General features: G+C 47.1%; 20 non-coding genes across 20 annotated transcripts; all 20 read left to right on the top strand.

Moving 5' to 3' along the window:
• The first annotated feature begins 1,146 nt into the window (after positions 1–1,146).
• TRNAV-AAC (transfer RNA valine (anticodon AAC)) lies at positions 1,147–1,219 on the top strand. Its single transcript has one exon. It is a non-coding gene; the product is annotated as a tRNA-Val (tRNA).
• Positions 1,220–2,555: 1,336 nt separating this feature from the next.
• On the top strand, positions 2,556–2,627 carry TRNAP-CGG (transfer RNA proline (anticodon CGG)). The gene has a single exon. It is a non-coding gene; the product is annotated as a tRNA-Pro (tRNA).
• A 385-nt stretch (positions 2,628–3,012) lies between these two features.
• On the top strand, positions 3,013–3,085 carry TRNAV-UAC (transfer RNA valine (anticodon UAC)). Its single transcript has one exon. It is a non-coding gene; the product is annotated as a tRNA-Val (tRNA).
• Positions 3,086–3,526: 441 nt separating this feature from the next.
• On the top strand, positions 3,527–3,598 carry TRNAP-AGG (transfer RNA proline (anticodon AGG)). Its single transcript has one exon. It is a non-coding gene; the product is annotated as a tRNA-Pro (tRNA).
• Positions 3,599–3,984: 386 nt separating this feature from the next.
• TRNAV-AAC (transfer RNA valine (anticodon AAC)) lies at positions 3,985–4,057 on the top strand. The gene has a single exon. It is a non-coding gene; the product is annotated as a tRNA-Val (tRNA).
• Positions 4,058–4,345: 288 nt separating this feature from the next.
• Positions 4,346–4,457, top strand: TRNAL-CAA (transfer RNA leucine (anticodon CAA)). Its single transcript has 2 exons — positions 4,346–4,383; positions 4,412–4,457. It is a non-coding gene; the product is annotated as a tRNA-Leu (tRNA).
• Positions 4,458–6,822: 2,365 nt separating this feature from the next.
• Positions 6,823–6,895, top strand: TRNAV-AAC (transfer RNA valine (anticodon AAC)). Its single transcript has one exon. It is a non-coding gene; the product is annotated as a tRNA-Val (tRNA).
• Positions 6,896–9,690: 2,795 nt separating this feature from the next.
• On the top strand, positions 9,691–9,763 carry TRNAV-AAC (transfer RNA valine (anticodon AAC)). Its single transcript has one exon. It is a non-coding gene; the product is annotated as a tRNA-Val (tRNA).
• A 288-nt stretch (positions 9,764–10,051) lies between these two features.
• On the top strand, positions 10,052–10,163 carry TRNAL-CAA (transfer RNA leucine (anticodon CAA)). The gene is made up of 2 exons: positions 10,052–10,089; positions 10,118–10,163. It is a non-coding gene; the product is annotated as a tRNA-Leu (tRNA).
• Positions 10,164–12,888: 2,725 nt separating this feature from the next.
• Positions 12,889–13,000, top strand: TRNAL-CAA (transfer RNA leucine (anticodon CAA)). The gene is made up of 2 exons: positions 12,889–12,926; positions 12,955–13,000. It is a non-coding gene; the product is annotated as a tRNA-Leu (tRNA).
• A 1,906-nt stretch (positions 13,001–14,906) lies between these two features.
• TRNAP-AGG (transfer RNA proline (anticodon AGG)) lies at positions 14,907–14,978 on the top strand. Its single transcript has one exon. It is a non-coding gene; the product is annotated as a tRNA-Pro (tRNA).
• A 386-nt stretch (positions 14,979–15,364) lies between these two features.
• Positions 15,365–15,437, top strand: TRNAV-AAC (transfer RNA valine (anticodon AAC)). Its single transcript has one exon. It is a non-coding gene; the product is annotated as a tRNA-Val (tRNA).
• A 288-nt stretch (positions 15,438–15,725) lies between these two features.
• Positions 15,726–15,837, top strand: TRNAL-CAA (transfer RNA leucine (anticodon CAA)). Its single transcript has 2 exons — positions 15,726–15,763; positions 15,792–15,837. It is a non-coding gene; the product is annotated as a tRNA-Leu (tRNA).
• A 2,365-nt stretch (positions 15,838–18,202) lies between these two features.
• Positions 18,203–18,275, top strand: TRNAV-AAC (transfer RNA valine (anticodon AAC)). Its single transcript has one exon. It is a non-coding gene; the product is annotated as a tRNA-Val (tRNA).
• A 288-nt stretch (positions 18,276–18,563) lies between these two features.
• Positions 18,564–18,675, top strand: TRNAL-CAA (transfer RNA leucine (anticodon CAA)). The gene is made up of 2 exons: positions 18,564–18,601; positions 18,630–18,675. It is a non-coding gene; the product is annotated as a tRNA-Leu (tRNA).
• A 2,364-nt stretch (positions 18,676–21,039) lies between these two features.
• TRNAV-AAC (transfer RNA valine (anticodon AAC)) lies at positions 21,040–21,112 on the top strand. Its single transcript has one exon. It is a non-coding gene; the product is annotated as a tRNA-Val (tRNA).
• Positions 21,113–21,400: 288 nt separating this feature from the next.
• Positions 21,401–21,512, top strand: TRNAL-CAA (transfer RNA leucine (anticodon CAA)). The gene is made up of 2 exons: positions 21,401–21,438; positions 21,467–21,512. It is a non-coding gene; the product is annotated as a tRNA-Leu (tRNA).
• A 936-nt stretch (positions 21,513–22,448) lies between these two features.
• On the top strand, positions 22,449–22,520 carry TRNAP-CGG (transfer RNA proline (anticodon CGG)). The gene has a single exon. It is a non-coding gene; the product is annotated as a tRNA-Pro (tRNA).
• Positions 22,521–22,905: 385 nt separating this feature from the next.
• Positions 22,906–22,978, top strand: TRNAV-UAC (transfer RNA valine (anticodon UAC)). Its single transcript has one exon. It is a non-coding gene; the product is annotated as a tRNA-Val (tRNA).
• An 899-nt stretch (positions 22,979–23,877) lies between these two features.
• Positions 23,878–23,950, top strand: TRNAV-AAC (transfer RNA valine (anticodon AAC)). Its single transcript has one exon. It is a non-coding gene; the product is annotated as a tRNA-Val (tRNA).
• Positions 23,951–25,215: the final 1,265 nt, after the last annotated feature.

Genomic DNA, 25,215 nt, shown 5'->3' with positions numbered 1-25,215 from the left:
GTGGTTTCAGGTATGGTTTTAAAATCGCCTTTTGGAATAAAAGGGGTCCTCGTTCCTTTCTTCCAAAGAAAGAGATCGGGTAAGGAGGGTCCAACTTTGAGCTTCATGGACATTGGCCCTTGGTCTGTGCATTCCAGCCCACTACATGCCAAGAAGATTCCTGCAAGCGTGTCTGTTTCTGTAGTGTAGTGGTTATCACGTTCGCTTTACACGCGAAAGGTCCCTGGTTCGAGACCGGGCAGAAAGAGCAGTTTTCTGTTTTTCACACAGTTTGCATTTACTCTCTCAATTTATAGGAAAGCTGAGATAATGGAAGCTGTCTATCCCTCACCAGCGTGACGTACTGTGCTCCAGGGGTATCAGTGACAGCTCAAAAAGAGAAGTGACGATAGTTTGCGCTATTCGTTTGCACGTCCTTGTGTACTGAAGGTTGGGCCTACTTCATGAAAGCAAGGCATGAGAGCAGAAATGGTTTTATTGACCTCACCGAGAGCATACACCTAGAACAAACAAAAAATCTGAAGGATAGAGGCATTTTCATTTCTTGTTCGATGACGGCCATGGAAAAGACAGCAACCATATTGCAGAAGAGAGCAGCATGTGCAGTTGCTTGCTTTGGGTGAAGCATTCACTAACTCGCTGCCAATAACCCCCGGAGCCGGTGCGAAAGGCGACTCTTGTGTGCCTCGGCTCGTTGGTCTAGGGGTATGATTCTCGATTAGGGTGCGAGAGGTCCCGGGTTCAAATCCCGGACGAGCCCTTTTTCAGAGGTAAACATACGAATCCTACTCAAAACTCACAATGCCTGACTATTTCTCATTACACTCGCCGCATTGTTGCACAAAATATTTTGAACCTCATAAGAAACATGGATCACCGTGCTTTTTCTGCCTTCATGCTTAGTCTGTGTGTGTCCCAGGTGATGCTTTCCCAAGCTGTACTTGCTGGCATTTAGGCATCAGATATTTGTCTGTCGATGCCTGCATAAGTCAATTTTTAATACGTCTAATTGCAAGTATGTTGGCTGATATCTCTGCAGTTTTCACACTTGTTCCTCGCTTTCTGAGTGGCTGCTGATACAGCAGAATAGAAGTAGAGAGAACGCTTGAGAGGAACCTTGCTCTAACAGTAAAACACAGCAAGTGAGTTTCTGTAGTGTAGTGGTCATCACGTTCGCCTAACACGCGAAAGGTCCCCGGTTCGAGACCGGGCAGAAACACTGTGCATGAGCTGCTTTTATGTGCACCCTCTAAAACCTTATTATCTCAATGCAAGCTTAAGAAGAGGCGGTCCTTGAACCCAGCGAGCCATGGGAAACTTCCTTTACTTTTGCAAGACGAAACAAAGTAATCCGCATCCATCAGTGGTCGCTCTTGTGCCTAGCTTTTTTTTTGTCATGCCATGTTGTATTGTGGGGTCTTTACACTTGTGACATTGCTGTGAACGTTGTAAGTGCAAACATTGGCAGGTGCAGTCAGAAGAGTCAGATCTGTGCACACCCAGGGCTGTCAGGATGGCCGAGTGGTCTAAGGCGCCAGACTCAAGAGAGCTTGATCTTCAGTGCAACTGAGACTTCTGGTCTCCTCATGGAGGCGTGGGTTCAAATCCCACTTCTGAAAGGTTTCTTTTACACCCTTAAATCGTCCTGTTTTTTGCAGTGCATTCCCACACACCACAATCTTTGCACGGACCTGTAACATATGACGAGAAATCCAGCAACGATCAGGCTGGGCCCTCAATCACAATTCCATGTATTCCTGGAAGGGACACCTCAGGCACACCTTCAGTTAAATTTGCACTCCATCACACAAACTGCCGTGCTGGTTTCTCATTAAGCAGTTGATCCCATCTTTGTTGTGAGGCTCTCCTGCCACCTTTTGGGCGGAGAAGGCACTGTCCCTGCAACAACACAGGCAGACATGTTCAACAGGGCTTCCTGGTTATGTGGGAGGAGCAGATTGTCATTGGTCCCCCCTTGCGAATTTTAATTTACATAAGGAAGACAGAGAGGTATCTGGGAGTAGGCAGTACACACGGACATTGAACTCTATCTTGTGATTTGCAGCCAATTCTAGATTGAGGCAGGAGGAAAGGAGGTGACTTGCCCAAAAATGGCCATCCTGGGAATTCAGCCACCCTGGGGCTCCCAGGTTAGTGTTTCAGTCCTGCGAGCCACTCATATAAATCTCGCCTGATCGAGCCTGATCGAGCGCTGAGTGAGCGTGTTTGAATCCAAGAATCAAATGCCTCTGTCTTAGGAGCAAGAATTGGCAGGCCCTCCCTTGCATCTGGGGTGGAAGTCTATGGGGCAAGTGTCCAGGACTTGCAGAGGAGTACAAGTGCCAGAAAGTGCCTGCAGTTCTCATCAGCGCCTTTTTTCTGCTCTCTGGCAGCTAGGATATCGACTGATCCCTTCCTTGCAAGAGTGAAAAAAACAACACCTTGAGAGAAAACATGACTTTTTGTGGTTCACATAGAGAGAGAGCAGCCAAATAGCCCTGCTTTGTTTCTGAAAGACGCATCAGAAATTGCTTAAAATGCCGACTGGGGAATCAGGCTCGTTGGTCTAGGGGTATGATTCTCACTTCGGGTGCGAGAGGTCCCGGGTTCAAATCCCGGACGAGCCCATGCTGTGGAATTATTTTTAGGCTGCTTATTATATAGGGCCATTTCTTCTTTTCAATGCTATAAGACGCCGTGTATGGTGAGAAAGTTCCTTTCCCTCTACGCTATTTCCCACTTTTGGCGTATAGAATTTCAGTGCCGGACTTCTTTGCAACTGCTTTTCTGGGGTGGACCATCAGTGTAGGAAAATTAAATGCAAAGTGTTTTTCTAGTGTGGTTTCAGGTATGGTTTTAAAATCGCCTTTTGGAATAAAAGGGGTCCTCGTTCCTTTCTTCCAAAGAAAGAGATCGGGTAAGGAGGGTCCAACTTTGAGCTTCATGGACATTGGCCCTTGGTCTGTGCATTCCAGCCCACTACATGCCAAGAAGATTCCTGCAAGCGTGTCTGTTTCTGTAGTGTAGTGGTTATCACGTTCGCTTTACACGCGAAAGGTCCCTGGTTCGAGACCGGGCAGAAACAGCAGCTTTCTGTTTTTCACACAGTTTGCATTTACTCTCTCAATTTATAGGAAAGCTGAGATAATGGAAGCTGTCTATCCCTCACCAGCGTGACGTACTGTGCTCCAGGAGTATCAGTGACAGCTCAAAAAGAGAAGTGACGATAGTTTGCGCTATTCGTTTGCACGTCCTTGTGTACTGAAGGTTGGGCCTACTTCATGAAAGCAAGGCATGAGAGCAGAAATGGTTTTATTGACCTCACCGAGAGCATACACCTAGAACAAACAAAATGTCTGAAGGATAGAGGCATTTTCATTTCTTGTTCGATGACGGCCATGGAAAAGACAGCAACCATATTGCAGAAGAGAGCAGCATGTGCAGTTGCTTGCTTTGGGTGAAGCATTCACTAACTCGCTGCCAATAACCAAGGGAGCCGGTGCGAAAGGCGACTCTTGTGTGCCTCGGCTCGTTGGTCTAGGGGTATGATTCTCGCTTAGGGTGCGAGAGGTCCCGGGTTCAAATCCCGGACGAGCCCTTTTTCAGAGGTAAACATACGAATCCTACTCAAAACTCACAATGCCTGACTATTTCTCATTACACTCGCCGCATTGTTGCACAAAATATTTTGAACCTCATAAGAAACATGGATCACCGTGCTTTTTCTGCCTTCATGCTTAGTCTGTGTGTGTCCCAGGTGATGCTTTCCCAAGCTGTACTTGCTGGCATTTAGGCATCAGATATTTGTCTGTCGATGCCTGCATAAGTCAATTTTTAATACGTCTAATTGCAAGTATGTTGGCTGATATCTCTGCAGTTTTCACACTTGCTCCTCGCTTTCTGAGTGGCTGCTGATACAGCAGAATAGAAGTAGAGAGAACCCTTGAGAGGAACCTTGCTCTAACAGTAAAACACAGCAAGTGAGTTTCTGTAGTGCAGTGGTCATCACGTTCGCCTAACACGCGAAAGGTCCCCGGTTCGAGACCGGGCAGAAACACTGTGCATGAGCTGCTTTTATGTGCACCCTCTAAAACCCTATTATCTCAATGCAAGCTTAAGAAGAGGCGGTCCTTGAACCCAGCGAGCCATGGGAAACTTCCTTTACTTTTGCAAGACGAAACAAAGTAATCCGCATCCATCAGTGGTCGCTCTTGTGCCTAGCTTTTTTTTTGTCATGCCATGTTGTATTGTGGGGTCTTTACACTTGTGACATTGCTGTGAACGTTGTAAGTGCAAACATTGGCAGGTGCAGTCAGAAGAGTCAGATCTGTGCACACCCAGGGCTGTCAGGATGGCCGAGTGGTCTAAGGCGCCAGACTCAAGAGAGCTTGATCTTCAGTGCAACTGAGACTTCTGGTCTCCTCATGGAGGCGTGGGTTCAAATCCCACTTCTGACAGGTTTCTTTTACACCCTTAAATCGTCCTGTTTTTTGCAGTGCATTCCCCACACACCACAATCTTTGCACGGACCTGTAACATATGACGAGAAATCCACCAACGATCAGGCTGGGCCCTCAATCACAATTCCATGTATTCCTGGAAGGGACACCTCAGGCACACCTTCCGTTAAATTTGCACTCCATCACACAAACTGCCGTGCTGGTTTCTCATTAAGCAGTTGATCCCATCTTTGTTGTGAGGCTCTCCTGCCACCTTTTGGGCGGAGAAGGCACTGTCCCTGCAACAACACAGGCAGACATGTTCAACAGGGCTTCCTGGTTATGTGGGAGGAGCAGATTGTCATTGGTCCCCCCTTGCGAATTTTAATTTACATAAGGAAGACAGAGAGGTATCTGGGAGTAGGCAGTACACACGGACATTGAACTCTATCTTGTGATTTGCAGCCAATTCTAGATTGAGGCAGGAGGAAAGGAGGTGACTTGCCCAAAAATGGCCATCCTGGGAATTTAGCCACCCTGGGGCTCCCAGGTTAGTGTTTCAGTCCTGCGAGCCACTCATATAAATCTCGCCTGATCGAGCCTGATCGAGCGCTGAGTGAGCGTGTTTGAATCCAAGAATCAAATGCCTCTGTCTTAGGAGCAAGAATTGGCAGGCCCTCCCTTGCATCTGGGGTGGAAGTCTATGGGGCAAGTGTCCAGGACTTGCAGAGGAGTACAAGTGCCAGAAAGTGCCACAGTTCTCATCAGCGCCTTTTTTCTGCTCTCTGGCAGCTAGGATATCGACTGATCCCTTCCTTGCAAGAGTGAAAAAAACAACACCTTGAGAGAAAACATGACTTTTTGTGGTTCACATAGAGAGAGAGCAGCCAAATAGCCCTGCTTTGTTTCTGAAAGACGCATCAGAAATTGCTTAAAATGCCAACTGGGGAATCAGGCTCGTTGGTCTAGGGGTATGATTCTCGCTTCGGGTGCGAGAGGTCCCGGATTCAAATCCCGGACGAGCCCATGCTGTGGAATTATTTTTAGGCTTCTTATTATATAGGGCCATTTCTTCTTTTCAATGCTATAAGACGCCGTGTATGGTGAGAAAGTTCCTTTCCCTCTACGCTATTTCCCACTTTTGGCGTATAGAATTTCAGTGCCGGACTTCTTTGCAACTGCTTTTCTGGGGTGGACCATCAGTGTAGGAAAATTAAATGCAAAGTGTTTTTCTAGTGTGGTTTCAGGTATGGTTTTAAAATCGCCTTTTGGAATAAAAGGGGTCCTCGTTCCTTTCTTCCAAAGAAAGAGATCGGGTAAGGAGGGTCCAACTTTGAGCTTCATGGACATTGGCCCTTGGTCTGTGCATTCCAGCCCACTACATGCCAAGAAGATTCCTGCAAGCGTGTCTGTTTCTGTAGTGTAGTGGTTATAACGTTTGCTTTACACGCGAAAGGTCCCTGGTTCGAGACCGGGCAGAAAGAGCAGTTTTCTGTTTTTCACACAGTTTGCATTTACTCTCTCAATTTATAGGAAAGCTGAGATAATGGAAGCTGTCTATCCCTCACCAGCGTGACGTACTGTGCTCCAGGGGTATCAGTGACAGCTCAAAAAGAGAATTGACGATAGTTTGCGCTATTCGTTTGCACGTCCTTGTGTACTGAAGGTTGGGCCTACTTCATGAAAGCAAGGCATGAGAGCAGAAATGGTTTTATTGACCTCACCGAGAGCATACACCTAGAACAAACAAAATGTCTGAAGGATAGAGGCATTTTCATTTCTTGTTCGATGACGGCCATGGAAAAGACAGCAACCATATTGCAGAAGAGAGCAGCATGTGCAGTTGCTTGCTTTGGGTGAAGCATTCACTAACTCGCTGCCAATAACCCCCGGAGCCGGTGCGAAAGGCGACTCTTGTGTGCCTCGGCTCGTTGGTCTAGGGGTATGATTCTCGATTAGGGTGCGAGGGGTCCTGGGTTCAAATCCCGGATGAGCCCTTTTTCAGAGGTAAACATACGAATCCTACTCAAAACTCACAATGCCTGACTATTTCTCATTACACTCGCCGCATTGTTGCACAAAATATTTTGAACCTCATAAGAAACATGGATCACCGTGCTTTTTCTGCCTTCATGCTTAGTCTGTGTGTGTCCCAGGTGATGCTTTCCCAAGCTGTACTTGCTGGCATTTAGGCATCAGATATTTGTCTGTCGATGCCTGCATAAGTCAATTTTTAATACGTCTAATTGCAAGTATGTTGGCTGATATCTCTGCAGTTTTCACACTTGCTCCTCGCTTTCTGAGTGGCTGCTGATACAGCAGAATAGAAGTAGAGAGAACCCTTGAGAGGAACCTTGCTCTAACAGTAAAACACAGCAAGTGAGTTTCTGTAGTGCAGTGGTCATCACGTTCGCCTAACACGCGAAAGGTCCCCGGTTCGAGACCGGGCAGAAACACTGTGCATGAGCTGCTTTTATGTGCACCCTCTAAAACCCTATTATCTCAATGCAAGCTTAAGAAGAGGCGGTCCTTGAACCCAGCGAGCCATGGGAAACTTCCTTTACTTTTGCAAGACGAAACAAAGTAATCCGCATCCATCAGTGGTCGCTCTTGTGCCTAGCTTTTTTTTTGTCATGCCATGTTGTATTGTGGGGTCTTTACACTTGTGACATTGCTGTGAACGTTGTAAGTGCAAACATTGGCAGGTGCAGTCAGAAGAGTCAGATCTGTGCACACCCAGGGCTGTCAGGATGGCCGAGTGGTCTAAGGCACCAGACTCAAGAGAGCTTGATCTTCAGTGCAACTGAGACTTCTGGTCTCCTCATGGAGGCGTGGGTTCAAATCCCACTTCTGACAGGTTTCTTTTACACCCTTAAATCTTCCTGTTTTTTGCAGTGCATTCCCCACACACCACAATCTTTGCACGGACCTGTAACATATGATGAGAAATCCACCAACGATCAGGCTGGGCCCTCAATCACAATTCCATGTATTCCTGGAAGGGACACCTCAGGCACACCTTCCGTTAAATTTGCACTCCATCACACAAACTGCCGTGCTGGTTTCTCATTAAGCAGTTGATCCCATCTTTGTTGTGAGGCTCTCCTGCCACCTTTTGGGCGGAGAAGGCACTGTCCCTGCAACAACACAGGCAGACATGTTCAACAGGGCTTCCTGGTTATGTGGGAGGAGCAGATTGTCATTGGTCCCCCCTTGCGAATTTTAATTTACATAAGGAAGACAGAGAGGTATCTGGGAGTAGGCAGTACACACGGACATTGAACTCTATCTTGTGATTTGCAGCCAATTCTAGATTGAGGCAGGAGGAAAGGAGGTGACTTGCCCAAAAATGGCCATCCTGGGAATTTAGCCACCCTGGGGCTCCCAGGTTAGTGTTTCAGTCCTGCGAGCCACTCATATAAATCGAGCCTGATCGAGCCTGATCGAGCCTGATCGAGCCTGATCGAGCCTGATCGAGCGCTGAGTGAGCGTGTTTGAATCCAAGAATCAAATGCCTCTGTCTTAGGAGCAAGAATTGGAAGGCCCTCCCTTGCATCTGGGGTGGAAGTCTATGGGGCAAGTGTCCAGGACTTGCAGAGGAGTACAAGTGCCAGAAAGTGCCACAGTTCTCATCAGCGCCTTTTTTCTGCTCTCTGGCAGCTAGGATATCGACTGATCCCTTCCTTGCAAGAGTGAAAAAAACAACACCTTGAGAGAAAACATGACTTTTTGTGGTTCACATAGAGAGAGAGCAGCCAAATAGCCCTGCTTTGTTTCTGAAAGACGCATCAGAAATTGCTTAAAATGCCAACTGGGGAATCAGGCTCGTTGGTCTAGGGGTATGATTCTCGCTTCGGGTGCGAGAGGTCCCGGATTCAAATCCCGGACGAGCCCATGCTGTGGAATTATTTTTAGGCTTCTTATTATATAGGGCCATTTCTTCTTTTCAATGCTATAAGACGCCGTGTATGGTGAGAAAGTTCCTTTCCCTCTACGCTATTTCCCACTTTTGGCGTATAGAATTTCAGTGCCGGACTTCTTTGCAACTGCTTTTCTGGGGTGGACCATCAGTGTAGGAAAATTAAATGCAAAGTGTTTTTCTAGTGTGGTTTCAGGTATGGTTTTAAAATCGCCTTTTGGAATAAAAGGGGTCCTCGTTCCTTTCTTCCAAAGAAAGAGATCGGGTAAGGAGGGTCCAACTTTGAGCTTCATGGACATTGGCCCTTGGTCTGTGCATTCCAGCCCACTACATGCCAAGAAGATTCCTGCAAGCATGTCTGTTTCTGTAGTGTAGTGGTTATCACGTTCGCTTTACACGCGAAAGGTCCCTGGTTCGAGACCGGGCAGAAAGAGCAGTTTTCTGTTTTTCACACAGTTTGCATTTACTCTCTCAATTTATAGGAAAGCTGAGATAATGGAAGCTGTCTATCCCTCACCAGCGTGACGTACTGTGCTCCAGGGGTATCAGTGACAGCTCAAAAAGAGAAGTGACGATAGTTTGCGCTATTCGTTTGCACGTCCTTGTGTACTGAAGGTTGGGCCTACTTCATGAAAGCAAGGCATGAAAGCAGAAATGGTTTTATTGACCTCACCGAGAGCATACACCTAGAACAAACAAAATGTCTGAAGGATAGAGGCATTTTCATTTCTTGTTCGATGACGGCCATGGAAAAGACAGCAACCATATTGCAGAAGAGAGCAGCATGTGCAGTTGCTTGCTTTGGGTGAAGCATTCACTAACTCGCTGCCAATAACCCCCGGAGCCGGTGCGAAAGGCGACTCTTGTGTGCCTCGGCTCGTTGGTCTAGGGGTATGATTCTCGATTAGGGTGCGAGAGGTCCCGGGTTCAAATCCCGGACGAGCCCTTTTTCAGAGGTAAACATACGAATCCTACTCAAAACTCACAATGCCTGACTATTTCTCATTACACTCGCCGCATTGTTGCACAAAATATTTTGAACCTCATAAGAAACATGGATCACCGTGCTTTTTCTGCCTTCATGCTTAGTCTGTGTGTGTCCCAGGTGATGCTTTCCCAAGCTGTACTTGCTGGCATTTAGGCATCAGATATTTGTCTGTCGATGCCTGCATAAGTCAATTTTTAATACGTCTAATTGCAAGTATGTTGGCTGATATCTCTGCAGTTTTCACACTTGTTCCTCGCTTTCTGAGTGGCTGCTGATACAGCAGAATAGAAGTAGAGAGAACCCTTGAGAGGAACCTTGCTCTAACAGTAAAACACAGCAAGTGAGTTTCTGTAGTGTAGTGGTCATCATGTTCGCCTAACACGCGAAAGGTCCCCGGTTCGAGACCGGGCAGAAACACTGTACATGAGCTGCTTTTATGTGCACCCTCTAAAACCTTATTATCTCAATGCAAGCTTAAGAAGAGGCGGTCCTTGAACCCAGCGAGCCATGGGAAACTTCCTTTACTTTTGCAAGACGAAACAAAGTAATCCGCATCCATCAGTGGTCGCTCTTGTGCCTAGCTTTTTTTTTGTCATGCCATGTTGTATTGTGGGGTCTTTACACTTGTGACATTGCTGTGAACGTTGTAAGTGCAAACATTGGCAGGTGCAGTCAGAAGAGTCAGATCTGTGCACACCCAGGGCTGTCAGGATGGCCGAGTGGTCTAAGGCGCCAGACTCAAGAGAGCTTGATCTTCAGTGCAACTGAGACTTCTGGTCTCCTCATGGAGGCGTGGGTTCAAATCCCACTTCTGACAGGTTTCTTTTACACCCTTAAATCGTCCTGTTTTTTGCAGTGCATTCCCACACACCACAATCTTTGCACGGACCTGTAACATATGACGAGAAATCCAGCAACGATCAGGCTGGGCCCTCAATCACAATTCCATGTATTCCTGGAAGGGACACCTCAGGCACACCTTCAGTTAAATTTGCACTCCATCACACAAACTGCCGTGCTGGTTTCTCATTAAGCAGTTGATCCCATCTTTGTTGTGAGGCTCTCCTGCCACCTTTTGGGCGGAGAAGGCACTGTCCCTGCAACAACACAGGCAGACATGTTCAACAGGGCTTCCTGGTTATGTGGGAGGAGCAGATTGTCATTGGTCCCCCCTTGCGAATTTTAATTTACATAAGGAAGACAGAGAGGTATCTGGGAGTAGGCAGTACACACGGACATTGAACTCTATCTTGTGATTTGCAGCCAATTCTAGATTGAGGCAGGAGGAAAGGAGGTGACTTGCCCAAAAATGGCCATCCTGGGAATTCAGCCACCCTGGGGCTCCCAGGTTAGTGTTTCAGTCCTGCGAGCCACTCATATAAATCTCGCCTGATCGAGCCTGATCGAACGCTGAGTGAGCGTGTTTGAATCCAAGAATCAAATGCCTCTGTCTTAGGAGCAAGAATTGGCAGGCCCTCCCTTGCATCTGGGGTGGAAGTCTATGGGGCAAGTGTCCAGGACTTGCAGAGGAGTACAAGTACCAGAAAGTGCCGCAGTTCTCATCAGCGCCTTTTTTCTGCTCTCTGGCAGCTAGGATATCGACTGATCCCTTCCTTGCAAGAGTGAAAAAAACAACACCTTGAGAGAAAACATGACTTTTTGTGGTTCACATAGAGAGAGAGCAGCCAAATAGCCCTGCTTTGTTTCTGAAAGACGCATCAGAAATTGCTTAAAATGCCAACTGGGGAATCAGGCTCGTTGGTCTAGGGGTATGATTCTCGCTTCGGGTGCGAGAGGTCCCGGATTCAAATCCCGGACGAGCCCATGCTGTGGAATTATTTTTAGGCTTCTTATTATATAGGGCCATTTCTTCTTTTCAATGCTATAAGACGCCGTGTATGGTGAGAAAGTTCCTTTCCCTCTACGCTATTTCCCACTTTTGGCGTATAGAATTTCAGTGCCGGACTTCTTTGCAACTGCTTTTCTGGGGTGGACCATCAGTGTAGGAAAATTAAATGCAAAGTGTTTTTCTAGTGTGGTTTCAGGTATGGTTTTAAAATCGCCTTTTGGAATAAAAGGGGTCCTCGTTCCTTTCTTCCAAAGAAAGAGATCGGGTAAGGAGGGTCCAACTTTGAGCTTCATGGACATTGGCCCTTGGTCTGTGCATTCCAGCCCACTACATGCCAAGAAGATTCCTGCAAGCATGTCTGTTTCTGTAGTGTAGTGGTTATCACGTTCGCTTTACACGCGAAAGGTCCCTGGTTCGAGACCGGGCAGAAAGAGCAGTTTTCTGTTTTTCACACAGTTTGCATTTACTCTCTCAATTTATAGGAAAGCTGAGATAATGGAAGCTGTCTATCCCTCACCAGCGTGACGTACTGTGCTCCAGGGGTATCAGTGACAGCTCAAAAAGAGAAGTGACGATAGTTTGCGCTATTCGTTTGCACGTCCTTGTGTACTGAAGGTTGGGCCTACTTCATGAAAGCAAGGCATGAGAGCAGAAATGGTTTTATTGACCTCACCGAGAGCATACACCTAGAACAAACAAAATGTCTGAAGGATAGAGGCATTTTCATTTCTTGTTCGATGACGGCCATGGAAAAGACAGCAACCATATTGCAGAAGAGAGCAGCATGTGCAGTTGCTTGCTTTGGGTGAAGCATTCACTAACTCGCTGCCAATAACCCCCGGAGCCGGTGCGAAAGGCGACTCTTGTGTGCCTCGGCTCGTTGGTCTAGGGGTATGATTCTCGATTAGGGTGCGAGAGGTCCCGGGTTCAAATCCCGGACGAGCCCTTTTTCAGAGGTAAACATACGAATCCTACTCAAAACTCACAATGCCTGACTATTTCTCATTACACTCGCCGCATTGTTGCACAAAATATTTTGAACCTCATAAGAAACATGGATCACCGTGCTTTTTCTGCCTTCATGCTTAGTCTGTGTGTGTCCCAGGTGATGCTTTCCCAAGCTGTACTTGCTGGCATTTAGGCATCAGATATTTGTCTGTCGATGCCTGCATAAGTCAATTTTTAATACGTCTAATTGCAAGTATGTTGGCTGATATCTCTGCAGTTTTCACACTTGTTCCTCGCTTTCTGAGTGGCTGCTGATACAGCAGAATAGAAGTAGAGAGAACCCTTGAGAGGAACCTTGCTCTAACAGTAAAACACAGCAAGTGAGTTTCTGTAGTGTAGTGGTCATCACGTTCGCCTAACACGCGTAAGGACCCCGGTTCGAGACCGGGCAGAAACACTGTGCATGAGCTGCTTTTATGTGCACCCTCTAAAACCTTATTATCTCAATGCAAGCTTAAGAAGAGGCGGTCCTTGAACCCAGCGAGCCATGGGAAACTTCCTTTACTTTTGCAAGACGAAACAAAGTAATCCGCATCCATCAGTGGTCGCTCTTGTGCCTAGCTTTTTTTTTGTCATGCCATGTTGTATTGTGGGGTCTTTACACTTGTGACATTGCTGTGAACGTTGTAAGTGCAAACATTGGCAGGTGCAGTCAGAAGAGTCAGATCTGTGCACACCCAGGGCTGTCAGGATGGCCGAGTGGTCTAAGGCGCCAGACTCAAGAGAGCTTGATCTTCAGTGCAACTGAGACTTCTGGTCTCCTCATGGAGGCGTGGGTTCAAATCCCACTTCTGACAGGTTTCTTTTACACCCTTAAATCGTCCTGTTTTTTGCAGTGCATTCCCACACACCACAATCTTTGCACGGACCTGTAACATATGACGAGAAATCCAGCAACGATCAGGCTGGGCCCTCAATCACAATTCCATGTATTCCTGGAAGGGACACCTCAGGCACACCTTCAGTTAAATTTGCACTCCATCACACAAACTGCCGTGCTGGTTTCTCATTAAGCAGTTGATCCCATCTTTGTTGTGAGGCTCTCCTGCCACCTTTTGGGCGGAGAAGGCACTGTCCCTGCAACAACACAGGCAGACATGTTCAACAGGGCTTCCTGGTTATGTGGGAGGAGCAGATTGTCATTGGTCCCCCCTTGCGAATTTTAATTTACATAAGGAAGACAGAGAGGTATCTGGGAGTAGGCAGTACACACGGACATTGAACTCTATCTTGTGATTTGCAGCCAATTCTAGATTGAGGCAGGAGGAAAGGAGGTGACTTGCCCAAAAATGGCCATCCTGGGAATTCAGCCACCCTGGGGCTCCCAGGTTAGTGTTTCAGTCCTGCGAGCCACTCATATAAATCTCGCCTGATCGAGCCTGATCGAACGCTGAGTGAGCGTGTTTGAATCCAAGAATCAAATGCCTCTGTCTTAGGAGCAAGAATTGGCAGGCCCTCCCTTGCATCTGGGGTGGAAGTCTATGGGGCAAGTGTCCAGGACTTGCAGAGGAGTACAAGTACCAGAAAGTGCCGCAGTTCTCATCAGCGCCTTTTTTCTGCTCTCTGGCAGCTAGGATATCGACTGATCCCTTCCTTGCAAGAGTGAAAAAAACAACACCTTGAGAGAAAACATGACTTTTTGTGGTTCACATAGAGAGAGAGCAGCCAAATAGCCCTGCTTTGTTTCTGAAAGACGCATCAGAAATTGCTTAAAATGCCAACTGGGGAATCAGGCTCGTTGGTCTAGGGGTATGATTCTCGCTTCGGGTGCGAGAGGTCCCGGATTCAAATCCCGGACGAGCCCATGCTGTGGAATTATTTTTAGGCTTCTTATTATATAGGGCCATTTCTTCTTTTCAATGCTATAAGACGCCGTGTATGGTGAGAAAGTTCCTTTCCCTCTACGCTATTTCCCACTTTTGGCGTATAGAATTTCAGTGCCGGACTTCTTTGCAACTGCTTTTCTGGGGTGGACCATCAGTGTAGGAAAATTAAATGCAAAGTGTTTTTCTAGTGTGGTTTCAGGTATGGTTTTAAAATCGCCTTTTGGAATAAAAGGGGTCCTCGTTCCTTTCTTCCAAAGAAAGAGATCGGGTAAGGAGGGTCCAACTTTGAGCTTCATGGACATTGGCCCTTGGTCTGTGCATTCCAGCCCACTACATGCCAAGAAGATTCCTGCAAGCGTGTCTGTTTCTGTAGTGTAGTGGTTATCACGTTCGCTTTAAACGCGAAAGGTCCCTGGTTCGAGACCGGGCAGAAACAGCAGCTTTCTGTTTTTCACACAGTTTGCATTTACTCTCTCAATTTATAGGAAAGCTGAGATAATGGAAGCTGTCTATCCCTCACCAGCGTGACGTACTGTGCTCCAGGGGTATCAGCGACAGCTCAAAAAGAGAAGTGACGATAGTTTGCGCTATTCGTTTGCACGTCCTTGTGTACTGAAGGTTGGGCCTACTTCATGAAAGCAAGGCATGAGAGCAGAAATGGTTTTATTGACCTCACCGAGAGCATACACCTAGAACAAACAAAATGTCTGAAGGATAGAGGCATTTTCATTTCTTGTTCGATGACGGCCATGGAAAAGACAGCAACCATATTGCAGAAGAGAGCAGCATGTGCAGTTGCTTGCTTTGGGTGAAGCATTCACTAACTCGCTGCCAATAACCAAGGGAGCCGGTGCGAAAGGCAATTCTTGTGTGCCTCGGCTCGTTGGTCTAGGGGTATGATTCTCGCTTAGGGTGCGAGAGGTCCCGGGTTCAAATCCCGGACGAGCCCTTTTTCAGAGGTAAACATACGAATCCTACTCAAAACTCACAATGCCTGACTATTTCTCATTACACTCGCCGCATTGTTGCACAAAATATTTTGAACCTCATAAGAAACATGGATCACCGTCCTTTTTCTGCCTTCATGCTTAGTCTGTGTGTGTCCCAGGTGATGCTTTCCCAAGCTGTACTTGCTGGCATTTAGGCATCAGATATTTGTCTGTCGATGCCTGCATAAGTCAATTTTTAATACGTCTAATTGCAAGTATGTTGGCTGATATCTCTGCAGTTTTCACACTTGCTCCTCGCTTTCTGAGTGGCTGCTGATACAGCAGAATAGAAGTAGAGAGAACCCTTGAGAGGAACCTTGCTCTAACAGTAAAACACAGCAAGTGAGTTTCTGTAGTGCAGTGGTCATCACGTTCGCCTAACACGCGAAAGGTCCCCGGTTCGAGACCGGGCAGAAACACTGTGCATGAGCTGCTTTTATGTGCACCCTCTAAAACCCTATTATCTCAATGCAAGCTTAAGAAGAGGCGGTCCTTGAACCCAGCGAGCCATGGGAAACTTCCTTTACTTTTGCAAGACGAAACAAAGTAATCCGCATCCATCAGTGGTCGCTCTTGTGCCTAGCTTTTTTTTTGTTATGCCATGTTGTATTGTGGGGTCTTTACACTTGTGACATTGCTGTGAACGTTGTAAGTGCAAACATTGGCAGGTGCAGTCAGAAGAGTCAGATCTGTGCACACCCAGGGCTGTCAGGATGGCCGAGTGGTCTAAGGCGCCAGACTCAAGAGAGCTTGATCTTCAGTGCAACTGAGACTTCTGGTCTCCTCATGGAGGCGTGGGTTCAAATCCCACTTCTGACAGGTTTCTTTTACACCCTTAAATCGTCCTGTTTTTTGCAGTGCATTCCCCACACACCACAATCTTTGCACGGACCTGTAACATATGACGAGAAATCCACCAACGATCAGGCTGGGCCCTCAATCACAATTCCATGTATTCCTGGAAGGAACACCTCAGGCACACCTTCCGTTAAATTTGCACTCCATCACACAAACTGCCGTGCTGGTTTCCAATTAAGCAGTTGATCCCATCTTTGTTGTGAGGCTCTCCTGCCACCTTTTGGGCGGAGAAGGCACTGTCCCTGCAACAACACAGGCAGACATGTTCAACAGGGCTTCCTGGTTATGTGGGAGGAGCAGATTGTCATTGGTCCCCCCTTGCGAATTTTAATTTACATAAGGAAGACAGAGAGGTATCTGGGAGTAGGCAGTACACACGGACATTGAACTCTATCTTGTGATTTGCAGCCAATTCTAGGTTGAGGCAGGAGGAAAGGAGGTGACTTGCCCAAAAATGGCCATCCTGGGAATTTAGCCACCCTGGGGCTCCCAGGTTAGTGTTTCAGTCCTGCGAGCCACTCATATAAATCTCGCCTGATCGAGCCTGATCGAGCGCTGAGTGAGCGTGTTTGAATCCAAGAATCAAATGCCTCTGTCTTAGGAGCAAGAATTGGCAGGCCCTCCCTTGCATCTGGGGTGGAAGTCTATGGGGCAAGTGTCCAGGACTTGCAGAGGAGTACAAGTGCCAGAAAGTGCCACAGTTCTCATCAGCGCCTTTTTTCTGCTCTCTGGCAGCTAGGATATCGACTGATCCCTTCCTTGCAAGAGTGAAAAAAACAACACCTTGAGAGAAAACATGACTTTTTGTGGTTCACATAGAGAGAGAGCAGCCAAATAGCCCTGCTTTGTTTCTGAAAGACGCATCAGAAATTGCTTAAAATGCCAACTGGGGAATCAGGCTCGTTGGTCTAGGGGTATGATTCTCGCTTCGGGTGCGAGAGGTCCCGGATTCAAATCCCGGACGAGCCCATGCTGTGGAATTATTTTTAGGCTTCTTATTATATAGGGCCATTTCTTCTTTTCAATGCTATAAGACGCCGTGTATGGTGAGAAAGTTCCTTTCCCTCTACGCTATTTCCCACTTTTGGCGTATAGAATTTCAGTGCCGGACTTCTTTGCAACTGCTTTTCTGGGGTGGACCATCAGTGTAGGAAAATTAAATGCAAAGTGTTTTTCTAGTGTGGTTTCAGGTATGGTTTTAAAATCGCCTTTTGGAATAAAAGGGGTCCTCGTTCCTTTCTTCCAAAGAAAGAGATCGGGTAAGGAGGGTCCAACTTTGAGCTTCATGGACATTGGCCCTTGGTCTGTGCATTCCAGCCCACTACATGCCAAGAAGATTCCTGCAAGCATGTCTGTTTCTGTAGTGTAGTGGTTATCACGTTCGCTTTACACGCGAAAGGTCCCTGGTTCGAGACCGGGCAGAAAGAGCAGTTTTCTGTTTTTCACACAGTTTGCATTTACTCTCTCAATTTATAGGAAAGCTGAGATAATGGAAGCTGTCTATCCCTCACCAGCGTGACGTACTGTGCTCCAGGGGTATCAGTGACAGCTCAAAAAGAGAAGTGACGATAGTTTGCGCTATTCGTTTGCACGTCCTTGTGTACTGAAGGTTGGGCCTACTTCATGAAAGCAAGGCATGAGAGCAGAAATGGTTTTATTGACCTCACCAAGAGCATACACCTAGAACAAACAAAATGTCTGAAGGATAGAGGCATTTTCATTTCTTGTTCGATGACGGCCATGGAAAAGACAGCAACCATATTGCAGAAGAGAGCAGCATGTGCAGTTGCTTGCTTTGGGTGAAGCATTCACTAACTCGCTGCCAATAACCCCCGGAGCCGGTGCGAAAGGCGACTCTTGTGTGCCTCGGCTCGTTGGTCTAGGGGTATGATTCTCGATTAGGGTGCGAGAGGTCCCGGGTTCAAATCCCGGACGAGCCCTTTTTCAGAGGTAAACATACGAATCCTACTCAAAACTAACAATGCCTGACTATTTCTCATTACACTCGCCGCATTGTTGCACAAAATATTTTGAACCTCATAAGAAACATGGATCACCGTGCTTTTTCTGCCTTCATGCTTAGTCTGTGTGTGTCCCAGGTGATGCTTTCCCAAGCTGTACTTGCTGGCATTTAGGCATCAGATATTTGTCTGTCGATGCCTGCATAAGTCAATTTTTAATACGTCTAATTGCAAGTATGTTGGCTGATATCTCTGCAGTTTTCACACTTGTTCCTCGCTTTCTGAGTGGCTGCTGATACAGCAGAATAGAAGTAGAGAGAACCCTTGAGAGGAACCTTGCTCTAACAGTAAAACACAGCAAGTGAGTTTCTGTAGTGTAGTGGTCATCACGTTCGCCTAACACGCGAAAGGTCCCCGGTTCGAGACCGGGCAGAAACACTGTGCATGAGCTGCTTTTATGTGCACCCTCTAAAACCTTATTATCTCAATGCAAGCCTAAGAAGAGGCGGTCCTTGAACCCAGCGAGCCATGGGAAACTTCCTTTACTTTTGCAAGACGAAACAAAGTAATCCGCATCCATCAGTGGTCGCTCTTGTGCCTAGCTTTTTTTTTGTCATGCCATGTTGTATTGTGGGGTCTTTACACTTGTGACATTGCTGTGAACGTTGTAAGTGCAAACATTGGCAGGTGCAGTCAGAAGAGTCAGATCTGTGCACACCCAGGGCTGTCAGGATGGCCGAGTGGTCTAAGGCGCCAGACTCAAGAGAGCTTGATCTTCAGTGCAACTGAGACTTCTGGTCTCCTCATGGAGGCGTGGGTTCAAATCCCACTTCTGACAGGTTTCTTTTACACCCTTAAATCGTCCTGTTTTTTGCAGTGCATTCCCACACACCACAATCTTTGCACGGACCTGTAACATATGACGAGAAATCCAGCAACGATCAGGCTGGGCCCTCAATCACAATTCCATGTATTCCTGGAAGGGACACCTCAGGCACACCTTCAGTTAAATTTGCACTCCATCACACAAACTGCCGTGCTGGTTTCTCATTAAGCAGTTGATCCCATCTTTGTTGTGAGGCTCTCCTGCCACCTTTTGGGCGGAGAAGGCACTGTCCCTGCAACAACACAGGCAGACATGTTCAACAGGGCTTCCTGGTTATGTGGGAGGAGCAGATTGTCATTGGTCCCCCCTTGCGAATTTTAATTTACATAAGGAAGACAGAGAGGTATCTGGGAGTAGGCAGTACACACGGACATTGAACTCTATCTTGTGATTTGCAGCCAATTCTAGATTGAGGCAGGAGGAAAGGAGGTGACTTGCCCAAAAATGGCCATCCTGGGAATTCAGCCACCCTGGGGCTCCCAGGTTAGTGTTTCAGTCCTGCGAGCCACTCATATAAATCTCGCCTGATCGAGCCTGATCGAGCGCTGAGTGAGCGTGTTTGAATCCAAGAATCAAATGCCTCTGTCTTAGGAGCAAGAATTGGCAGGCCCTCCCTTGCATCTGGGGTGGAAGTCTATGGGGCAAGTGTCCAGGACTTGCAGAGGAGTACAAGTGCCAGAAAGTGCCACAGTTCTCATCAGCGCCTTTTTTCTGCTCTCTGGCAGCTAGGATATCGACTGATCCCTTCCTTGCAAGAGTGAAAAAAACAACACCTTGAGAGAAAACATGACTTTTTGTGGTTCACATAGAGAGAGAGCAGCCAAATAGCCCTGCTTTGTTTCTGAAAGACGCATCAGAAATTGCTTAAAATGCCGACTGGGGAATCAGGCTCGTTGGTCTAGGGGTATGATTCTCGCTTCGGGTGCGAGAGGTCCCGGATTCAAATCCCGGACGAGCCCATGCTGTGGAATTATTTTTAGGCTGCTTATTATATAGGGCCATTTCTTCTTTTCAATGCTATAAGACGCCGTGTATGGTGAGAAAGTTCCTTTCCCTCTACGCTATTTCCCACTTTTGGCGTATAGAATTTCAGTGCCGGACTTCTTTGCAACTGCTTTTCTGGGGTGGACCATCAGTGTAGGAAAATTAAATGCAAAGTGTTTTTCTAGTGTGGTTTCAGGTATGGTTTTAAAATCGCCTTTTGGAATAAAAGGGGTCCTCGTTCCTTTCTTCCAAAGAAAGAGATCGGGTAAGGAGGGTCCAACTTTGAGCTTCATGGACATTGGCCCTTGGTCTGTGCATTCCAGCCCACTACATGCCAAGAAGATTCCTGCAAGCGTGTCTGTTTCTGTAGTGTAGTGGTTATCACGTTCGCTTTACACGCGAAAGGTCCCTGGTTCGAGACCGGGCAGAAAGAGCAGTTTGCTGTTTTTCACACAGTTTGCATTTACTCTCTCAATTTATAGGAAAGCTGAGATAATGGAAGCTGTCTATCCCTCACCAGCGTGACGTACTGTGCTCCAGGGGTATCAGTGACAGCTCAAAAAGAGAAGTGACGATAGTTTGCGCTATTCGTTTGCACGTCCTTGTGTACTGAAGGTTGGGCCTACTTCATGAAAGCAAGGCATGAGAGCAGAAATGGTTTTATTGACCTCACCGAGAGCATACACCTAGAACAAACAAAATGTCTGAAGGATAGAGGCATTTTCATTTCTTGTTCGATAACGGCCATGGAAAAGACAGCAACCATATTGCAGAAGAGAGCAGCATGTGCAGTTGCTTGCTTTGGGTGAAGCATTCACTAACTCGCTGCCAATAACCCCCGGAGCCGGTGCGAAAGGCGACTCTTGTGTGCCTCGGCTCGTTGGTCTAGGGGTATGATTCTCGATTAGGGTGCGAGAGGTCCCGGGTTCAAATCCCGGACGAGCCCTTTTTCAGAGGTAAACATACGAATCCTACTCAAAACTCACAATGCCTGACTATTTCTCATTACACTCGCCGCATTGTTGCACAAAATATTTTGAACCTCATAAGAAACATGGATCACCGTGCTTTTTCTGCCTTCATGCTTAGTCTGTGTGTGTCCCAGGTGATGCTTTCCCAAGCTGTACTTGCTGGCATTTAGGCATCAGATATTTGTCTGTCGATGCCTGCATAAGTCAATTTTTAATACGTCTAATTGCAAGTATGTTGGCTGATATCTCTGCAGTTTTCACACTTGTTCCTCGCTTTCTGAGTGGCTGCTGATACAGCAGAATAGAAGTAGAGAGAACCCTTGAGAGGAACCTTGCTCTAACAGTAAAACACAGCAAGTGAGTTTCTGTAGTGTAGTGGTCATCACGTTCGCCTAACACGCGAAAGGTCCCCGGTTCGAGACCGGGCAGAAACACTGTGCATGAGCTGCTTTTATGTGCACCCTCTAAAACCTTATTATCTCAATGCAAGCTTAAGAAGAGGCGGTCCTTGAACCCAGCGAGCCATGGGAAACTTCCTTTACTTTTGCAAGACGAAACAAAGTAATCCGCATCCATCAGTGGTCGCTCTTGTGCCTAGCTTTTTTTTTGTCATGCCATGTTGTATTGTGGGGTCTTTACACTTGTGACATTGCTGTGAACGTTGTAAGTGCAAACATTGGCAGGTGCAGTCAGAAGAGTCAGATCTGTGCACACCAAGGGCTGTCAGGATGGCCGAGTGGTCTAAGGCGCCAGACTCAAGAGAGCTTGATCTTCAGTGCAACTGAGACTTCTGGTCTCCTCATGGAGGCGTGGGTTCAAATCCCACTTCTGACAGGTTTCTTTTACACCCTTAAATCGTCCTGTTTTTTGCAGTGCATTCCCACACACCACAATCTTTGCACGGACCTGTAACATATGACGAGAAATCCAGCAACGATCAGGCTGGGCCCTCAATCACAATTCCATGTATTCCTGGAAGGGACACCTCAGGCACACCTTCAGTTAAATTTGCACTCCATCACACAAACTGCCGTGCTGGTTTCTCATTAAGCAGTTGATCCCATCTTTGTTGTGAGGCTCTCCTGCCACCTTTTGGGCGGAGAAGGCACTGTCCCTGCAACAACACAGGCAGACATGTTCAACAGGGCTTCCTGGTTATGTGGGAGGAGCAGATTGTCATTGGTCCCCCCTTGCGAATTTTAATTTACATAAGGAAGACAGAGAGGTATCTGGGAGTAGGCAGTACACACGGACATTGAACTCTATCTTGTGATTTGCAGCCAATTCTAGATTGAGGCAGGAGGAAAGGAGGTGACTTGCCCAAAAATGGCCATCCTGGGAATTCAGCCACCCTGGGGCTCCCAGGTTAGTGTTTCAGTCCTGCGAGCCACTCATATAAATCTCGCCTGATCGAGCCTGATCGAGCGCTGAGTGAGCGTGTTTGAATCCAAGAATCAAATGCCTCTGTCTTAGGAGCAAGAATTGGCAGGCCCTCCCTTGCATCTGGGGTGGAAGTCTATGGGGCAAGTGTCCAGGACTTGCAGAGGAGTACAAGTGCCAGAAAGTGCCTGCAGTTCTCATCAGCGCCTTTTTTCTGCTCTCTGGCAGCTAGGATATCAACTGATCCCTTCCTTGCAAGAGTGAAAAAAACAACACCTTGAGAGAAAACATGACTTTTTGTGGTTCACATAGAGAGAGAGCAGCCAAATAGCCCTGCTTTGTTTCTGAAAGACGCATCAGAAATTGCTTAAAATGCCGACTGGGGAATCAGGCTCGTTGGTCTAGGGGTATGATTCTCGCTTCGGGTGCGAGAGGTCCCGGGTTCAAATCCCGGACGAGCCCATGCTGTGGAATTATTTTTAGGCTGCTTATTATATAGGGCCATTTCTTCTTTTCAATGCTATAAGACGCCGTGTATGGTGAGAAAGTTCCTTTCCCTCTACGCTATTTCCCACTTTTGGCGTATAGAATTTCAGTGCCGGACTTCTTTGCAACTGCTTTTCTGGGGTGGACCATCAGTGTAGGAAAATTAAATGCAAAGTGTTTTTCTAGTGTGGTTTCAGGTATGGTTTTAAAATCGCCTTTTGGAATAAAAGGGGTCCTCGTTCCTTTCTTCCAAAGAAAGAGATCGGGTAAGGAGGGTCCAACTTTGAGCTTCATGGACATTGGCCCTTGGTCTGTGCATTCCAGCCCACTACATGCCAAGAAGATTCCTGCAAGCGTGTCTGTTTCTGTAGTGTAGTGGTTATCACGTTCGCTTTACACGCGAAAGGTCCCTGGTTCGAGACCGGGCAGAAACAGCAGCTTTCTGTTTTTCACACAGTTTGCATTTACTCTCTCAATTTATAGGAAAGCTGAGATAATGGAAGCTGTCTATCCCTCACCAGCGTGACGTACTGTGCTCCAGGGGTATCAGTGACAGCTCAAAAAGAGAAGTGACGATAGTTTGCGCTATTCGTTTGCACGTCCTTGTGTACTGAAGGTTGGGCCTACTTCATGAAAGCAAGGCATGAGAGCAGAAATGGTTTTATTGACCTCACCGAGAGCATACACCTAGAACAAACAAAATGTCTGAAGGATAGAGGCATTTTCATTTCTTGTTCGATGACGGCCATGGAAAAGACAGCAACCATATTGCAGAAGAGAGCAGCATGTGCAGTTGCTTGCTTTGGGTGAAGCATTCACTAACTCGCTGCCAATAACCAAGGGAGCCGGTGCGAAAGGCGACTCTTGTGTGCCTCGGCTTGTTGGTCTAGGGGTATGATTCTTGCTTAGGGTGCGAGAGGTCCCGGGTTCAAATCCCGGACGAGCCCTTTTTCAGAGGTAAACATACGAATCCTACTCAAAACTCACAATGCCTGACTATTTCTCATTACACTCGCCGCATTGTTGCACAAAATATTTTGAACCTCATAAGAAACATGGATCACCGTCCTTTTTCTGCCTTCATGCTTAGTCTGTGTGTGTCCCAGGTGATGCTTTCCCAAGCTGTACTTGCTGGCATTTAGGCATCAGATATTTGTCTGTCGATGCCTGCATAAGTCAATTTTTAATACGTCTAATTGCAAGTATGTTGGCTGATATCTCTGCAGTTTTCACACTTGCTCCTCGCTTTCTGAGTGGCTGCTGATACAGCAGAATAGAAGTAGAGAGAACCCTTGAGAGGAACCTTGCTCTAACAGTAAAACACAGCAAGTGAGTTTCTGTAGTGCAGTGGTCATCACGTTCGCCTAACACGCGAAAGGTCCCCGGTTCGAGACCGGGCAGAAACACTGTGCATGAGCTGCTTTTATGTGCACCCTCTAAAACCCTATTATCTCAATGCAAGCTTAAGAAGAGGCGGTCCTTGAACCCAGCGAGCCATGGGAAACTTCCTTTACTTTTGCAAGACGAAACAAAGTAATCCGCATCCATCAGTGGTCGCTCTTGTGCCTAGCTTTTTTTTTGTCATGCCATGTTGTATTGTGGGGTCTTTACACTTGTGACATTGCTGTGAACGTTGTAAGTGCAAACATTGGCAGGTGCAGTCAGAAGAGTCAGATCTGTGCACACCCAGGGCTGTCAGGATGGCTGAGTGGTCTAAGGCGCCAGACTCAAGAGAGCTTGATCTTCAGTGCAACTGAGACTTCTGGTCTCCTCATGGAGGCGTGGGTTCAAATCCCACTTCTGACAGGTTTCTTTTACACCCTTAAATCGTCCTGTTTTTTGCAGTGCATTCCCCACACACCACAATCTTTGCACGGACCTGTAACATATGACGAGAAATCCACCAACGATCAGGCTGGGCCCTCAATCACAATTCCATGTATTCCTGGAAGGGACACCTCAGGCACACCTTCCGTTAAATTTGCACTCCATCACACAAACTGCCGTGCTGGTTTCTCATTAAGCAGTTGATCCCATCTTTGTTGTGAGGCTCTCCTGCCACCTTTTGGGCGGAGAAGGCACTGTCCCTGCAACAACACAGGCAGACATGTTCAACAGGGCTTCCTGGTTATGTGGGAGGAGCAGATTGTCATTGGTCCCCCCTTGCGAATTTTAATTTACATAAGGAAGACAGAGAGGTATCTGGGAGTAGGCAGTACACACGGACATTGAACTCTATCTTGTGATTTGCAGCCAATTCTAGGTTGAGGCAGGAGGAAAGGAGGTGACTTGCCCAAAAATGGCCATCCTGGGAATTTAGCCACCCTGGGGCTCCCAGGTTAGTGTTTCAGTCCTGCGAGCCACTCATATAAATCTCGCCTGATCGAGCCTGATCGAGCGCTGAGTGAGCGTGTTTGAATCCAAGAATCAAATGCCTCTGTCTTAGGAGCAAGAATTGGCAGGCCCTCCCTTGCATCTGGGGTGGAAGTCTATGGGGCAAGTGTCCAGGACTTGCAGAGGAGTACAAGTGCCAGAAAGTGCCACAGTTCTCATCAGCGCCTTTTTTCTGCTCTCTGGCAGCTAGGATATCGACTGATCCCTTCCTTGCAAGAGTGAAAAAAACAACACCTTGAGAGAAAACATGACTTTTTGTGGTTCATATAGAGAGAGA

This window comes from Triturus cristatus, chromosome 10 (genome assembly GCF_964204655.1).
Source record: "Triturus cristatus chromosome 10, aTriCri1.1, whole genome shotgun sequence".
Lineage (NCBI taxonomy): Eukaryota > Metazoa > Chordata > Amphibia > Caudata > Salamandridae > Triturus > Triturus cristatus.
Note: the sequence above shows the minus strand (reverse complement) of the source record. Positions and strands in the feature narration are given on the sequence as shown.